The 4,996-nt window shown below is 35.3% G+C and overlaps 1 long non-coding RNA gene across 1 annotated transcript; it reads right to left on the minus strand.

Moving 5' to 3' along the window:
• Positions 1-1,197: 1,197 nt before the first annotated feature.
• LOC311087612 lies at positions 1,198-3,778 on the minus strand. The gene is made up of 2 exons (XR_014607319.1): positions 3,209-3,778; positions 1,198-2,226 (listed from the first exon to the last, which is right to left on the minus strand). It is a non-coding gene; the product is annotated as an uncharacterized lncRNA (long non-coding RNA).
• Positions 3,779-4,996: the final 1,218 nt, after the last annotated feature.

The following is a 4,996-nucleotide window of genomic DNA, read 5'->3' on the forward strand; positions in this document are numbered from 1 at the left end:
GCCTACTATATGTGTTGTAGCCATTAAATAAGCTCATTTAGTTTAATATTTGTTAAAATATCATAATGTTATTTTTTCATCTTGATTATGAAAAGTGAACCGCACGAATAAATCCTGGCGCCGTATGGAGCTATTCTTGTGCCAATAAAAATGAACGTAGCTTTTCAAGAAACTAATGAAAATATATATTGAAACTAAATAAATTATCTCTAGAACTGAAAAAGTATAAATCGCAGGCAAATTTTTTGATTTCGTTTTTAATACACTGCATGTTTTGCTAACTATTTCTCATATTTCAATCGCTGATCTGAACTTACAAATGCGCTTCCAGAGTTTTCATTTACGCTTCTGAAGTTTTCGTTTACGCTCCCAGAGTTTTCGTTCGCCGTTCTGACACATTTCTCTCATGGGGGCGGGGCTAGTAGCAGTGTGTTCTCATTGGTTACTGAGCTTTTGATCGATAGCTTCGTGACCTGGAAGTGAAGACGTCAGTGGTGTGTTTATGTGTGGATGTGAGCGTCTGTAATCGCAGCTTTCTATTTCATTTTACTGATATTAAGTTATGTTTGTTTTTTAATTTGATCTGTATTTACATGCTGCTACTACTTAGTTGGCAGAAGCTTTTAGGAGCACAAGAGATCTATTCAGTCTATTCAGGTGTAATTGCACATTAAAGTACTGTATATAATACTTAAAATATTGTAGTGTCCAATGTTTTCGGAGAATATTTGTTTATTCCTGATGATTCTTTTGCATGTTAGGCTCTGATTAGGTTCAGCTGTTACAATTTAAAGAGAATACTAGCAAACGTGTGTGATGTATTCAGCCGTCAAGAAAGTCAAACTTCAACCAGGTAATCAAGGTTGGCAACCATGGCCATCACACTACTCACTGTTAGCATGATATACGTTTACACCATCAAAATTAATGATCACTTAAATAAGAGGAATTTAAACAAAATAAAAATTGCAGTCGTGGCCTGCTGTCAGATACAGACCTCAAACGGCATTTCATTACATATGTCACACAAAGAATGTTCTTGTTGCCATTTTTTTTAAATTGATAATTGTATTTAGTTATTTCATTTAATTAACACTATCTTCTAACATTTAAAATTGTAAATATATTTTAACAATCATCAACCGTTTCAATCGTGACTTATACAACCAGTTAAATGAATGTAATTGAAAATATGAATTCAAATAAATTACATTCTTTATTGTCACTAAAGCATATATACACAAGTATCAGAGTGAAGGTCTTGGATGTGTTGTGACAGGAAAGACCAGAATCCACAAAACATTAACTGCATAATATACATGTGATGCACAGTATTCTCATCATATACATTACTATACAAAATGCACAATTACAAATACAGAATACATTTTAAAAATTCATATACATTTTAAATGTTGCAATGATTCTTTGAGCAGTTCCTGTTGCAGTACAATAGCAAAGCAGTGACTGGACACAAGCAGTACAAGGATAGTCCAGCCAAAACATGAGGATTCTCTCATCATTTACTCTCCTTCATGCCATCCCAGATGTATATGACTTTCTTCTTGACATAAACATAGACAAAGATTTTTAAGGAAATAATCCATCTCCGTGAGTCCATAATACAAGTGGATTGTAACCCATGTACGTAAGATTTTTAATAGTTAAAACAGTTTACATTATTAGTATTTATTTTATCTAGCCTATTGTTTGACTTCAGAAGGCATTGATCATCCACTGAGGTCGCATGGATTACCGTCACGCTCACTGTGTGTGGTTTTTAAAGCGTCTTTAGGACTCGCAGAGATGGATTACTTTCCTTACAATCTTAATTCGTGTTTATCTGTAGAAAGAAAGTAAAATGCATCTGGGACAGCATGAAGGTGAGTAAAATAAGAGAGAATTGTATTTTTGGGTGAACTATCCCCTCAACATTCATATGCTATTGGTATGCTAATCCAAGATCAGCATAGATTAATAAGAATAAAGTGAAACCTCTTGTGTACTTGTGAACTATGTTTGTTTTAATCTAGAGGAAATTGAAATATTTGCTAGTTTATATTAAAATAAATCAGGTGTCTGAAGATCAAGATCCCAGTCATTCAAAGGTGATGTGTATGAACAAAGTAAGATTATTGTCTGAAAGGGACAGTGGATCTCTGTTACTATCACTCCATCCTCTGGGTCAGCATCAGAATTTTGTTTATGGAAAAGTTGCTCCACTCCCTGGAAAATGAGAGAGGAAATGTATTATAATCTAACAATACAAACTGCTTTGAACTCCCCATACAGTAACAAGTTGCAGACTTAAAATATTTATTATATTTATATTTAAGGGATTTTACAGTACTAAATATTTACCTTGGAGTCAAGCAGCATTTATCATCTGTAATACTGTTGTGTAACCAGTAGATGGCTGTATTGCCCTATATATAAACATATGGATGTGTATTCCCTAGTTGCTGGATGTTTTCAGTCATAATTACTTGCATGTATTAAGTTTTAATTTGGACATATATTTATTATTAAAGACTATTAAAGATTTAACATTTGTCAAAGAAATGTTCATTTGAAGAGCACATTTTTTCATTATTATTAGTCAAATATGGACACAGAAAAAGCAATTTGTTACTCATACTAGATACATATAATAGCTTTATCAGTCATCTTTATCACACAAAAGTAATCAGAATAAATATTGCAACCAGGGCGATACTTCAAAATAATTGAGTGTTTACATATTACGAACAGAGACGTGGTCTGTGGTCAAGTCGTGTCTCTCCTCTTTCAAAAACTGCATCGCAAATTAATCAGCAATTGAGAAATTCAGGTTTAAATAGCTTTATTGGCATGGTAAAAAAGGCTTTACATTGCCAAAGTTGAATCAGGCAGTGATTGACAGCGCTCTGGTCCTATGGCATCAGTCATTGACTGATACAGTACAGATAGGCTACTGTACAGTACTCTAGCTCAATGTTGTTTGGGGTGGCTGTGGGGAAATATGATCTAATCGAAGACTGTAACCGAATGTAGATAAACAAGTCATGTAATGATTGGGCTAACAGTTAAATCAAGACAACACAGCTCAGCTGTATAATGTTATGGGCTCTCACTGAGCTCTAAAATGCCTCTCCACCTGAAAAAAGCCAGTACTGTATTATAAATAGTATTAGTATAGTATTAAAAACAAAACAAAAATCAGACTTACCACGAGTAGGCTAACGCTATCCAGTATCCTCCTGATATAGCGACGATACCTAATGATAAATATCATTCGTCTGTACTATTCCTTCTATAAGAGATCATCTCAACAATATAGTGTAGCAGGAAATAAATACAGATATAAACTTAATATCAGTAAAATGAAATAGAAAGCTGCGATTACAGACGCTCACATCCACACATAAACACACCACTGACGTCTTCACTTCCAGGTCACGAAGCTATCAATCAAAAGCTCAGTAACCAATGAGAACACACTGCTACTAGCCCCGCCCCCACGAGAGAAATGTGTCAGAACGGCGAACGAAAACTCAGGGAGCGTAAACGAAAACTTCAGAAGCGTAAATGAAAACTCTGGAAGCGCATTTGTAAGTTCAGATCAGCGATTGAAATATGAGAAATAGTTAGCAAAACATGCAGTGTATTAAAAACGAAGTCAAAAAATTTGCCTGCGATTTATTCTTTTTCAGTTTTAGATATAATTTATTTAGTTTCAATTTATATTTTCATTAGTTTCTTGAAAAGCTACGTTCATTTTTATTGGCACAAGAATAGCTCCATAGCGCCGCTAGTGGCACGGACACTCCAATGTTTGGGTAAGATGATTCACGCCCAGATAGCCACTGGACGCTGTAACGGATAAGGGCCGCAACCGCAAAACGACAGAGCCGGGTCTGTTCCGCATCCGCCTCACGGACTCGTTCCTGAGTCCAAACGCACATCGGGCCAAAGCCGTTTCTGGTCTGTTTTTAGGGGTTGTTGCGGATATGTGACAGCGCCGATCCAGCACCGCCTGATCATCCCGTTACAGATGCGTAACGGGTGCGAGAAACGATTCCGCCTACCGGAGCTGTGCCGGATGTGTTACGATTCCACTTAAATCACCACTGGATTGTCCTTTTGCCTTATTTTCGGCATTTTTGTCAGTTAGGTTATCATAGTAACCTATGCTACCTAGGCATACATAAAGTTATTTTATAATAATGCTCTGTCTATCTACAGTAATTATCTTTTAATATATAGTTTTTCTGTGTAAAATAACTAAGAAGTTATGTATAAAAATGCAATAAGTACATAAATTCAAATACAAAGTTTGTATATTTTCAATTTTTGCAGATCCAGTTTCACAACTTTGACCAATCTCTAATTAAGTACTTAATAATAGCAAATGTACAGTCAATTTCTGTTAAATACAAGTACGGAATACCTGCACATTTACAGTATTACTCATTAAACAAAACATCAAGATATGTGAATGATAGGAAATACAAGCTTAGTATATAATTTAGAACATGTAAAAATATCCACATTAAAAGACAATTGCTGTATACCTTTATACTCTAATATAACTTATTTTAAACATTTACAATTACATTTTATCCAAAGTGACTTAAAATTAAGAGAACAATAGAAGCAACAAGTGCAGTGACAAGTCCCAGTTAGTGTAGCGCAGTGCACAATTATTATTTTTTTTTTTATTAAAACAAAGATTTAGTATTATTGGGTCAAGTGTTTATGAAAAGATGGATCTTTAACAGTTTCTTGAAAATGTGTTGAGTTGCGCCGGTCATTCCACCAGCAGGGAACAGTCCAGGGAAAGGTCAGTGAAAGTGATTTTGTGTCTCTTTGGGATGATGGCACCACAAGGCGCCGTTCACTTGCCGAACACAAGCTTCTGGAGACACATAGATCTGAAGCAGTGAGTTTAGGTCTTGCTGCAGCATCTGGATCAGTTGCAGAGGTTTGACTGATGCTGGAAGGCCTGCCAGGAGAG

This window comes from Abramis brama (genome assembly GCF_963993115.1).
Source record: "Abramis brama genome assembly, chromosome: 7".
Lineage (NCBI taxonomy): Eukaryota > Metazoa > Chordata > Actinopteri > Cypriniformes > Leuciscidae > Abramis > Abramis brama.